We start from the raw sequence: 14,620 nt of genomic DNA, 5'->3' as shown, positions 1-14,620 counted from the left end.
AATTCGTTCCGGCAGGAAATATACAACTGTGTTGTCAATTTTACGACCTAGAAAGTGAATTTAAGAATCAACGAACAATCAACAATTCACTGGGCAATCAAGACTGCGGAAGAGACTATCGATAATTGATCGATTAGAAATCGTTCGGAAATTTAACGAAAGTTTTGACACTATACAAAAAAAAAAAAACAAAAAAGTGATATTTAAAATAGATGAACTTCCAATTTTTCGTCTCATTGTTTCCAGGGAAAGTGTGCGACTTAAAAGTTTACTAAAACAAAATTCTCTCAAAACACTTAAAATGCACAATTAATTCAATTATCGAGATTCTACTGTATTTTTCTCTCAAATGACTAATACTAATGTTTCTATTATTGAGATTCTATTTTTTAATTTCTGGCAAAAATTATTAATATCTGATCCCAATGCTGTCACCATTTCACCACATATATATGTTTCCATATTAAAAATCCCACTTAGTTTGCAATAAAAATTTTATTCTCTAATTAAAAATATTTTTTATTACCACATCTCGTTAAATCAATTTAAACATTAATTATTATCAGAATTAAAATTTCTTAAAATACAGCAATAACCGATTTATAATCCCTATGAATCATCAATATATATGTTTATATTCTCAATGAATTATTGTTGTATTTTTATTCTCAACATGAATTTTTCAGTATTTATAAATTTTTTTTAATTTCCCTTAATGAACGAAATATTTTTCATATCCTAATGAACATTGTGAATCGTGAATTTTGTTGGATTGCATTTTTATAGATGGGTGCGTGTACATTATTGAAAACATATTAGTAATTAGAGTTCGTAATGAAGTAAAAGAAAAAAAAAAGGATTAATAAATAAAAAAGAAGTTGAGGCTTTCGTTTTATCAGAACTTTCGCGTAATGAAGTACATATATATAAATTGAAAGAGAGGGAAAAAAAGAAAGAGAAAGAGAGAGAGGAAAAATGGGAAGCTAACGAGGTAAATTACAAAACTACTTTCCTCCATGAGACGTAACCCGGTATCCGAAAGAAGTAGTAATTTCGCAGATCTGATTGCCCCGATAAAAATTGGTTTTATCGAACGAGGAGAGCGCGTATATACACCCAGTGAATGGAAGATCGCGGCACTTGCATGTCGAGTTTACACATAGGACGAGTTTCCCGTTTACAAAAGAGAGGGGAAAAAAAAAAAAAAAAAAATGGTACCGGAACTCAAGTCAACTTCTTTGCAAAAAAAGAGAGGCGCGCAACGCAGAATCCAAAGCCGCATATTAAAACTCAACCGTGCGTTTCGTTTCCTCTCTCTTTCGCTCATTTCTCTACGATCGCTCGATAAATTCTCGCCTATATCGATACTGAAAGACGAACGATTTAATAATATAAACGTCTTCCGCTCCACGATACTAAGGAATTGATCTCACTTTCTAACGCCGGGGGGAAAGATGCTGGAAACTTTAGGCCAACAACTATGCTTGGCAATTTCCTTTAAAATATTTTCCTCTATTTCACTATACTTTTTTTTTCTCACATTTTTAAAACTATTTTTAAATTACCGAAAAAATTATTTGATAATCTTGAGTATTATTAAATAAATATTTATTTGAATCAAAATAAACTTTATTTACACTAATAATGAAAAAAAAAAAATTCTGCAATTAATGAATAAACTTTTCAGCAAAGATATTCAATTTTTTTTCAAATTCATTTCGTCGTTAATATAATCATTTCAATTAATCTTGCTTGATATGTATATATATATATATGAAGAGTTTCTTTTAAAATTTTTTTACGACTCTGTGTGTGACCTCACTAAAAATTAATAGTTACCAATGGATACTTTGTAATATATGCCTCCAACAATTTAATGGTCGAAATAACCATTTCATTAGCTGAAATGATCATTTGAAACAGTAGCGTAGAATCGTAAAGTGGTCATTCGAATGGCAGTAAAAAAATTATAAATGTATATCAATATAATACATTTAAAAAATTCAAATGATATAAATATTAATGTAGCATTCATAAAATATACGTTAAGTTGTTGTTTTTTTTTAAAAAAAAAGAATCTCGGTCATCTGCAACCTTTTATGTGCCACTAAAAATATTTCATTTCTGAACTTCGAGAAACATTTGATCAGAATATTCATATAGAGATAAGAGAAAAGAAGGTATATTTAAAATTTTTTAATGAATATTTACAATCGATTGGAAAAATATTGATAATTTCATATTTCAATAAAATCTTTATGCGATTTTGGTAAAAGAAATTAGTTAATTAAAAGAGTCTCTTTTTTTAAATTAATAATTATTAGAATTTAATTATTAATAATCGTATAATTTATTTACAATTACAGGTTTTATTTTCTTTAATAATTTTATTAATTTAAAATAATAAATAATTATGTTACATTGGATTAATCATAAATCACAAAATTTTTGAGAAAAAAATTCATTAAAATTCTAAAGAACCTAGTTTTTCAAGAAGAAAAAATTTCTTTAAAATACCCATAAAAATACGATTGAAAAACTATATGAACTATTTAAAAAAGAAAGAAAATTTTGCAGAACCTAGTTCATTAAAATAAGATAACTATTGAAAATTTAAAATTTCGGTAAAAAAACGATTTAAAACTATATGAACCATTTGAAGAAGAAATTCTGCAGAACCTAGTTCTTTAAAAGAAGAAAACTATTTCTGAAAAATCCCCTTAAAAATACGATTGAAAACCATATGAATCATTTAAAAAAGAAAGAAAGAAAATTTTGCAGAACCTAGTTCTTTAAAATAAGATAACTTTAAAATTCCGATAAAAATACGATTTAAAACTATATGAACCTTTTAAAGAAGAAATTCTGCAGAACCTAGTTCTTTAAAAAAAAACTATTTCTGAAAAATCCCCTTAAAAATACGATTGAAAACCATATGAATCATTTAAAAAAGAAAGAAAGAAAATTTTGCAGAACCTAGTTCTTTAAAAGAAAACTATTTCTAAAAAATCTATTTAAAAATACGATTGAAAACTATATGAATCATTTAAAAAAGAAAGAAAATTTTGCAGAACCTAGTTCATTAAAATAAGATAACTATTGAAAACTTTAAATTCCGGTAAAAAACGATTTAAAACTATATGAACCATTTGAAAAAGAAATTCTGCAGAACCTAGTTCTTTAAAAGAAGAAAACTATATCTAAAAAATCTATTTAAAAATACGATTGAAAACTATATGAATCATTTAAAAAAGAAAGAAAATTTTGCAGAACCTAGTTCATTAAAATAAGATAACTATTGAAAACTTTAAATTCCAGTAAAAACGATTTAAAACTATATGAACCATTTGAAGAAGAAATTCTGCAGAACCTAGTTCTTTAAAAGAAGAAAAAACTATTTCTGAAAAATCCCCTTAAAACTGTCTAAACAATTTGAAAAAGAAATAAAATTATGCGAAACCTAGTTCTTTAAAATTATACTATCTGAAAATTCGAATAAACGAGTGAAAACTATAATAAATAATTTGAAAAAAGAAAGAAATAAACTTGAATGAAAGTAAAATTGCAAAAACAAAAAAAAAATAGAAAATAAAGGAAAATACTTTCTCCGATTAGGAAATGAGAGAGAAAAAAAAAAGTGATTCGCGGAAGGATGATGCGGAAAAAGGATGGTGAGAACTAAATAGCGGAGAAAACGACAAATACAAATGTTAAGAAGAGAACAAGATAGTAGGAGAGTTGTGAAATTTAATGTGGTTCGTAAGGACGTGGGAGAAAAACGAGTCGGAGCTCCATGCAGCATCCACACAGCATAATCGTGAAGATCGATCGCATCGCGAAACATATAAACCGTCGCTCTGTGTATATATATATATATACAATATACTCGCGGGCTGCGGCGGCACGGCGTGGCTCCTTTATTGCGTTTCACTTTCGCGATGCGCCTGCCAAGCGCGCTCTGATCAGGGCGTGGCAAAAGTGTAACGCAAGAGACCGAGGCCATCGGAATCACCTGGGATACGATATTGCTGGGATGCTGTGAAACTCCAGGGTCTACTGCGAAATTCTCTCTCTCTCTCTCTCTCTCTCTCTCTCTCTCTCTCTTTCTCTCTCTCTTTCCACCACAATCATTGCTTACTCACGCTTGTTAGCCAAGTAAAACCGACTTAATTGAAGGGTTTGGGAAAAACATTTCTTTTCAACTCTCTCAATAGCTCTCATGAAAATCAATCACACGGCGCACAACTTTTTTTTACTGGACCTCACATATGCCAATCAATCTTCATTTTTATCGAAACTCATTCTTTTATCCTAATGAGATCTTTTTAAATATATGTCATTCTTTCGAATCGTATATTCTTTTTTTTCTCCTATTTATTTTAATCGAGATAATAGAATTTTATTAATTGAATAATAAATTTTACTGATTCAAACTATTTTATTGAACTGTTCTGTAAACATGATCATTTTTTATTAAACTTAAAAGAAAATTATTAATTATAATAAATTTAATAAACACTAAAATATACCAAACTGTTTAGTAATTTTTTAAAGTTCGCTGTACCAAACTGAAAATTAATTATAATGGATTATAGTAAAATTTACCTAACGAAAAGTACAAAAAATATTTCCAACTATCAAACAAGTTGCATTTAACTAAAAAAAAAAATAATTACACACTCTAAATCTGAATCAGTGAAATTTTAACTGATTTCAAATCAGTGGCCGATTTTTCTTTAATTCATCCAATTTCACTGACAATCAGTGGTTTTTACTGATTCTTAGTGAAATTCCACTGATGAATTAAAGAAAACTAGTCTACTGATTTACTCTCTAAATCTGAATTAGTAAAAATGTTTACTAATTTAAATTAGTGACTCACTTATTGCTTTAGAATTAGTTAAATTTTACTAATTATTAGTAAGTTACTAATAATTAGTAAAATTTTACTAATTCAGAAGAAAAAAGTAGTCACTAATTCAAAATAGTAAAATTTTACTAATTCAGAAGCAAAAAGTGAGTCACTGATTCAAATTAGTAAACATTTTTACTAATTCAGATTTAGAGAGTAAAATCAGTGAAATTTTCACTGATTCAGATTTAGAGTTTAGTAATTTTTTTTTTAAGGTATTAAATTTCTATAAAAATTGTAAAAATCGGACATTAGAGAAAAATCCCTTAAAATCATTCAAATCATAATTTTCAATCTCTCCTATATACGTTAATTAACGACACGATTGCGTTATAAAATTCATGGGAAAGTAATGAGATAACTTTAAAAGGGGTTTTTTTTTTTCTTTCTTTCTTTCTTTCTTTTTGCATCAATTGATGAAACAAAATGAGGCACAATTGTAGAGTTTCTCTGATTGGAGGTTGATTGGAATTGAATCGAGTATGTATTTCTTTCGGCAATGAAGGTTTATTTTCGAGCAGCATCGTAAAGAGTTGTGCGATCTTACTACGCCCTGATCAAGAAGTCTCGTCGCGAAAGTAGAACGCCATAAAAGAACCGACACGCGGGAGAGCAGCAGCGCTCTTATATATACTTATATATATATATATATATATATATATTGTATATCACGATTGATCTTCGCGATTATGTTCACGTGTTTGAAATTGTTACTTTTTCTCCCACGCCATCCTCGTCCACACCTGATGACAACGTGCTAAACCCTTATTTTTAGAGCCTTCACCTTATGTAAATTATATAAATCCCCCTTTTTAAAACTTTCAACAATCCAACTAGAAAAATATATTTTTTTTTTTAATACTTTTTAAAATTTTTACTGATTTAAACTAAAATATAACAAACTGTTCAGTAATTTTTACAAGTTCAATGTAAAATTTTATCAAAGTTAAAATAAATTATAGTAAATTTAACCCAACGAATATAGTAAATTATTCAATTAAATTTTCAAACACGTAACTGAAAAGTAAACTATATTGATTTAAACAATTTACCGAACTATGTAGTAATTCTTACAAATTCAACACAGAAAATTAAAAGGCATTTAAATAAGCTGCAACGCTTATTATTTTAATCTAATTTTGGTATTAAAATAAGCAAAATTGGATTAAAATAATAAGCGTTGCAGCTTATTTTAATACCTTATAATTTTCTGTGAATGTGAAATTTTACCAAACCAGTTATGTTATATTTAAAACAATAACTTAATAAATGCGAAAATTTAGAAACATTTAAAATAATAAATCATATTGAAAAATCCTTTTCTGACTATAACAAACAAATTTTTTGAAAAATATATTTTTTATAAGAAAGTTTTCGAAAGTTTCAATATAATTTATTTTAAAAAAAAAATAAAGTTGATTTCTTTGATGTCAATCAAAAAAAAAAAAAAAAAAAAAAAACGTTTGAGTATGATCAGGAAACTAGTTCAAGGTATACATTTTCTGTCATATAGTTGTGTGACAATTTCACAGAGGCAACTATTTAGAAACGAAATCACGTTCCATCAGACGATGAACATTCCTAATTCGGCGAAAAATTTTTGTCTCTTCGTTCTAGATTCTGTTGCTCACGATTTCTGATTTTGACGCGTTTATATATATATATATATATATATATATAAATACCTACAAAGTGATAGATCTCAAATAAATATTGTGCCTCTCGTCAAAAAAAAAAGGGATCAATGTTATAGAAAAGAAATTTTAAAAACTTCAAAAAAAAATTAATGTTTTTATAGAAAAAACAGAGATTTCAAAAATATCTTTTTTTGACGCAATATATTGTACCGATAGAAAAGGAATGATCTAGAAAAAAAAAACATTTTAAAAATTGTCATCTTTTTTCTAAAAAGAAAATTCCATTCTTAAATCAGGTACACAACTGACGTTACCTGTACGTGTAATAATTAATAAGTAATTAATAAGTCATGAAAAAAAAAAAACGAACTGTATACATTTTTTCTCTGAGTCTTTGTATATAGAAGAATAATTTTTATAATAATAATTATAATAATAATAACAATAATAATTATTATAATGATAATAAAAATGATAATAAGAATAATAATAATATAATAATAATAGTAATAATAATAATAAAATAATAATAAGAACAATAAGAACAATAATAATAGTAATAATAATAATATATACATATATATAAATTATATATAATTATAAATATATACATATATATATGTGTATACGCGCGTATATTAAACAGAAAAAATTCAAGATTATAATATATATTATACGTTCTTATACGAAATTAGATTTCGTATGGAGGCTCAATTTAGATAGTTAATTTAATTATGAAATAATTGTGGATTATTTTTAGCCAAAAGGCGTGATTTAACGATTCATTATTTTTTATAATAATAATTCATCAGGGGTGCAAAAAATTTTTAAGAAATATTTTAAAATTTTTAATGTGAAAATTAAATAAAAAATTCAGAGAAAAATTTCCTTTTTTTTTGTGTAATAAAAAACAAAATAGAAAAAATGTACTTTTTTTTGCAAAACAATTTTAAATTATAGTAATATTTTTACCCCCTTAGGAACATAATTATACTTTTATCTATACTCAACATATTTTCCACTCTAACTATTATAAGTTTTCCTATTTTTCCCCCCATTTAAAAAAAAAAACATATTTTACATGATTTTTTGGTTAAGGTCTCACCGATATAAATTTAATTTCTAAAAATTAGAAAATTAATTATAGATAAATTTGAACCGAATTTTCATTTTATCATACAATTTCGCCCAAAATATTATGCGATCAAAAAAAAAATTATATTTTAATAAAAAAAATTTGTTATTTGTTATAAATTGTTTATTAAAAAATGTTATAATAAAAAATATTTCAAGAGTCTAAAGTAAATATTGTTGTAAAAAAAAGAGATTAGAAAGATTTTTATAATTATAAGAAAAAATTTTATAAACAAAAAAAAAATTTATCTCGAATAGCTGACAATTTTTTATTACCTGAAAATTTAACTAGAAATTAAAAGTGAAACAAAACTTTTGTAATTTTGATAAAATCATGTGAAAAAAAAATTAATATGAAACAATGTAAATTAATTATTTCAAAATAAATTAAATAATTGTAAAATAAGAGAAAGTGGAAATAATAAAAATTTATAGATTGTTAAAATAATTTGAAAAATAATAATAATAATTAAATTATAATTGTTCAAATTAAATTTTTTTTGCAAAATAACAGGAAAAAAAATAATTATTACAATTGAAGTAGAAAGAAATTTAGTTAAAAGTATTTTAAAATGAATTAATTGAAATTTTATCTAATTGAAAAAAAATTTTAGCTATTCTAGAAAAATTTTTAAGAAGTGTGTATAAAAAAAAAAAAATGTTATTAAGTCAACGCTTGGCGTGCATTGTGCGTGCATATATACTAAAACATTGTATAGAAAATTTTTATATTTAGTACGAATGTGATGTCACCAAGGTTACCGATTTATACGTACCTAATTTTAGAGCAATTTTGAGCGCTTTTAAGTCTTTATGAACAATCGCTCGTTACCTTAGAAAAATGTTTATATCTACTCTTAAGTATAAGGTCACAAGTTTTAAGCTCTTTATCGATTTTTTTTTGCAAATTTCCTATTTTTCCCAAAAAAAAAAATAATTACTTATTCAAAAATCATTATTTTCATTAATATAATGTTCAATTAATAAATATCTACCGAAAATAATTAACTATATAAATAAAACAAATTGTCTATCAATAAAAATTTGACAAACAATTTGTTTTCTAATAAAAAAAAAAAAAAATTGCTCATCAATAAATAATTGCTGATCAATAAACAATTATTTTTCAATTTAAAAATTATTAACATAATTTTCATTTAAAAAAAAATTTCGAAATGAAAAAACGAATTTCTAAACAATTAATTAAAACAAATAATATAATTGAAATAGAAAACAATAAAGAGTGAAAATAATGATTTCATAAGAAATTCAATGATTCTATTACACATCTACTGAATTTAATAGTTTTCCAATTGTAATATGAAAATTAGGAAATTTTTTTGCGAAAGTATATATATATATATATTTCAAGAATCGAGTAGAGGCCACGAGGAACGAAATAATTTATATAATAATAATAATAATAATAATAATCTGTGAAAAAAAATGTGAATCGCCCGAGTCATGAATTCTCCAATTTATATTTATACTAGGAGTTTACATAATTTTATAGTCCTATAAATCGTGCGATTTATCACTCGATATCAAATATGTAAGCAATGTAACTGTTTTCCTCCAATCACCATTTTCATATCACTACTGAAGAGATATTTTTTTTTTATATTATACATATATATATATATATATGTGCCTGGATCGCATATAGCGAGATAATTTTTTTTTTTCAATTTAGAAAAGTAAATATCTATATACGTATATTATATATATATATATATATATATTGAAATGTGAAAGAAAATTTTGATATTCGTGCGTCGAGAAATCGTGAAACATTGTATAAATTATCGCGAACCATATCACGATCCTTCATCGCTTATGTACCTTCTCTATATCATTGTAGCTGCCTATAGTTACATCTTGTATAGCATATATTAAAGGTGATTGTATATATGTCGATATGTATTATTCCAGAACAAAAAATACATGAAAGTCTACGTTTTAATGTGCTTCTTTTCATTACCGTTTTTTTTACCCCCCCCCCAAAAAAAAAACCTCCCACTACTTAACTTTTCCTCAATTATATTAACCATACTTTTATTTTTTCACTTAGAACAAATCCATTCTACAATAATTATAATTAACAAAAAAAAAAATATATTAAATAAAAAATAATTACTGATAAATAAATAAATAAAAAAATATTTAACAGAAAATTACTTAAATACCGTAAATTTCAAAAACAAAAATAATTAAAATTAAATAATTAATAAATAATTGTCTATTAAGGGAGAAAAGAGAAATATTTCTTTACTCTCTAAATCTGAATTAGTAAAAATGTTTACTAATTTAAATTAGTGACTCACTTTTTGCTTTAGAATTAGTTAAATTTTACTAATTGTTAGTAAAAGTTACTAATTGTTAGTAAACGTTACTCATAATTAGTAAAATTTTACTAATTGAGAAGCAAAAAGCGAGTCACTAATTCAAATTAGTAAACTTTTTTACTAATTCAGATTTAGAGAGTACATAAAATGGCGCAAAAAAAAAAAAAAACAATAAAAGCAAAATAAAAGATGATTTAATAAAATGACGAAAGAAGTTCGACTTTCTCTAAAAAGAAAAAAAAAAAACATTATAATGTATTGTACCGAAATATTTCGTAAAAAAAAATGATATCGCATGTTTTCATTGTTTCGTTCCGTGACTGCAAGAGAGACTTCTGGACCGAGGTCAGTGAGGTTAGAAAAAAAAAAAAAAAAAAAGTGGTCTCTTTTATATTTAATATATTTCCTCAAAAAATTAAAGTTCCTCAGCGAGGACAATTAATGTGGGAAAAAGTTGTCCACCAGGGTCATAGGTGTCTGAGAACCGGAACGGTTGGACGAGCTGACGACGTGACCGAGTAGACAAATCGTGAGTAAAGATACAGGACGATTTTGACGATCTCCAGTTCACGAGGATGCCACTGTCACCGAGCTCGTCTTTCTAGTTTTATCTTTTGTTTTATTATATATATATATACAGAGTTCCTTTTCGCACAGACAAGAGACCCTCCTTGAAGGAAGTAGGTCTCAGTTCCCTCAATTACACTTAAGAACTGCAGTTTTTTTTATCCTTCATTATTTTTTTTTATTACTGTCATTTTTTAAAAATAATTTTTCGTATTTTTTTTTTTTTTTTGAATTTTTGCCACTTTTTTGCACTTTAAAATTGTTAATTGGGATCTTTTCTACTAGTAGATAGCACGTAAGCTTGCAGCAACCTTGCGGCAACCTTGCCGCGCAATATTCCCAACCTTGCACGGCAAACTTGCCGCAAGCTTCAAATGTTCCACCTGTCCCAAGCTTGCATGGTAAACTTATCGAAAAATTGTAGTGTAAGGTTACTGCAAGATTGCACAGTAAGATTATCGCAAGATTGCTCGGTAAGCTTAATGCAAGGTTGGTGCAAGGTTGCCTAATAACTTTGCTTTGAACCTAAAAATTTTTTTTTATATTTCGTCTAATTTATATAATTTTATTATTAAATTTTAGTACATAAATTGGACGAAACATAAAAAATGTTTTTTAGGTTTAAAGCAAGGTTATTTGTCAACCTTACACCAATCTTGCTACAAGCTTACAGAGCAATCTTGCGATGATCTTATTGTGGAATCTTGCAGTAACCTTACACTGCAATCTTTCGGTAAGCTTACCATATGTAAGCTTGGGTCAGATGGAACATTTGAAACTTGCGGCAAGTTTACCGTGCAAGGTTGGCAATATTGCGCGACAAGCTTGCGGCAAGTTTACCGTGCAAGCTTTCCGCAAGGTTGCTGCAAGCTTACGTGCTATTTGATATAAACGAAACAAAAACGCAATAAAAAAAACCCCCAAAGTCAATTTAATTTCATGAGAAGAAAATTGTACAAACCAATTTTTTTTGACCAACATTTTTATCGATGTCTACATTTAAAAATCAATCATGCCCATTGATGGCGAACAGAAAATGATAATAATTTGTTTTTCGAATTTGGAATTTAGTAAAAAAAAAAAAAATTCAGAAAGATATGTGATGAATGCATGTTCCGGACGTGGAACAGGTTTTCTAATACTGCTTCGAGGCATGTCAAATGTAATTTCTGTCACGTTTCAAATATATAAAATATATATATATGTATATGTATAACCAATGTATTCATAGTGTTGACATTTTACAACTGTGATTTAGTTATTCAAATATGAACATTTACTGCTCCTAATTAAGAAACTTCTAAAATTTATTGCTTCAGCTTTGAAGCCTTTCTGATTTGATTATATATATATATATATATATATATAACTATTGCACTTGAAACAGTTCCACTAGGCGAAAGTTTATATTTCAATTCAACTCCTCCAGATTTTTATTTTAAATAAGTGAAATTGATTATTATTATATAGTAAATTAGTTAGAATTATCGTTATTTGAATTTTTGAAGTTTAAAAATATTGAAACATTCACCAAAATCAGAAAATTCAAATCACGATAACTCAGAGTAAAATAAAGATATTTTAAATTTTCAAAATAAATTTTAAAGGGTATGACTTTCAGATGCTGTAACAACGATTTTTGAAAAAAAAATTATTTACATGACCCTATGTTTAAAAACGACTTTTTTTGGACTTTCAGATTAGAACATCTCAATTCTAAGAGATCAGATTCAGATTCAAAAAAATCTGAAATAAAATCTGTAGTTTTTGAAAATCAAAATTTTTTCGACCTGTGTAATTCTGTGAAATAAAAATTCTAACAAATTAATTTTAGAGCCTACTAATACGTTCCATTGTTCCTAATAAATCTTTAAATGAATTTTTAACAGACAATTTTTGGATTGTTTTTACTTTAATAAAAGAAAGCGTGACTTGAATCAAGATTACTCCCCTTTATTTCTGAATTAAATAACACAAGAACATGAAACAGCAAATGTCTCTTATATGCTCTTCAGGATGGATATTGTCGTTGAATTTTTATCTGGCGAACAGAGTCTTTCTGCATCTGGGTCAAAGTCACGTCCTCAGAAGGGGACAGGAAAACACTTAACCAACGACTTATATCCTCCGTTACTTTATTCCCTGCGATCACCTTCAACCAATCTCCAAGTTTGGATGAGATGAGCAACTCTTTATTTATGGTTATATCTGCCATACAATGGAGGCAAAGGGAGAGAGAACAAAAAAAAAAAAAAAAAAGAAGTTGCACCCACTTGTTTATTTTCAACATATTATATTTAAGCTCTCAATCTTTTCATGACTTAAGAGGAAACGTTTAAATTTCGTCACTTTCCAATTAAATCATTTTCAATTACCTCTCATTTCATTTGAATCGCATTTTTGATAAATAAAAATAAAATTCAATAAGAGGAAGAAGAAATTAATTTAAATAAATAAAACTTTTAAATTGATTTTTTAGACAACAAAACATTTTAATTGACAAAAAAATTTTTTGACTCTCAAGTGGTTAAAAAAAATTTTTTTTTTCTAATTTTTTATTCAAAGGAAGGTCACAATTTGTGAAATAAGAAAATAGTTTTCCGGAAGAATCACAGAAGCATGAAAAGAGAGAGAGAGAGAGAGAGGGAACGTATAGGAATAAAGAAACTTGGCGCATTAAATCACGACCTTCTCAGGACGTATTTGCCTACGGTAATCAGGGCTGAATAAAAAAAAAAAAAAAAAAAGAAGCTGTAAGCCTTGATCGTACACTAATTAAGTCGCTACGCTTCTGATGCAGACGATCATAAATAAGAGTATCATCGAATCTCGTTAAGATCAACTCCGATTTATTTTCCTGGTTCAACACAACACGCCCAACGTGTCGTCATTAATCTTCTTTAAGCATTTAAATACTATGATTTTTCTATACGAGTTGCTATATACAAAAATCATATGATTTACAGTGTTTCAAAGGAAAAAAAAAAAAAAAAAAGTCAATCGCTATTTAAAATTATCCGAGTCGTATTACAATTATGTACATCATAAACAAATATTTAATCATTATTATTTACTATTTAAACATACTAGTGTACAAAAAAAAAAGTTCTCAAAATATTAATTTTTAACATTATTAAAAGATAATAATTTAAATAATAATTCATTTATTATTATTATTATTATAATTATTATTTAATATCCATAACATTCATTTATTTTCACAGAAAATTAAAAGGCATTAAAATAAGCTGCAACGCTTCTTATTTTAATCCAATTTTGCTTATTTTAATCCATTTTGGTATTAAAATAAGTAAAATTGGATTAAAATAAGAAGCGTTGCAGCTTATTTTAATGCCTTTTAATTTTCTGTGTTAAAACCGAAAAAAATTCTGAAATTTAAAATATATACTTTTTTTTTTTAAATATTCGCGAAAATTAGAACGATTTTAGTTTTATAAATATAATTTTCAAAACATTTAACCCCTTTTATCGAAAGATGAAAGTGGAGTAAAAGTAAATTAATTAATAGAAATTAATTTTAAATAGCGATAGTAATGAAACCTATAATTTACAATTACGGGACTATAACGACAATGTAATAACACAATAATAGTAGGGTAATGATTCGATTTAATGATATAATGATGATATAATTATTACAGATTATTAAGAAGATAAAATTTTCTTTTATAAAGAATTTACTATATAACTAAAGGATTTATCATTTTTTATTGTTTTTTCATTACCCAAACCAATTCAAAAAAAAATATTCCAATTTTAAATTATTAATTTATTTTATATATTTATATTTAAAGTTTGTAATTGAAAATTTGATTTAGTTTTAAGATTATAAAACAGATTTTTTTTTTTTTCTTAAAATTTTCATATATTCCACGAGACAATAAATATTTATTTTTTCCAAGAATTAATTGTTTTTTCCATTGAAGATTATTGTCTATATTGCAATTGAAAGAAATTAAAATTCACAGGAAAACTGGAGTAAAAAAAAAAAAGATGATGATGAT

The sequence above is a fragment of the Leptopilina boulardi genome, unplaced genomic scaffold, assembly GCF_019393585.1.
Source record: "Leptopilina boulardi isolate dan_hultmark-lab unplaced genomic scaffold, ZJU_Lbou_2.1 LbouV2_229, whole genome shotgun sequence".
NCBI classification, from domain to species: domain Eukaryota; kingdom Metazoa; phylum Arthropoda; class Insecta; order Hymenoptera; family Figitidae; genus Leptopilina; species Leptopilina boulardi.
Note: the sequence above shows the minus strand (reverse complement) of the source record.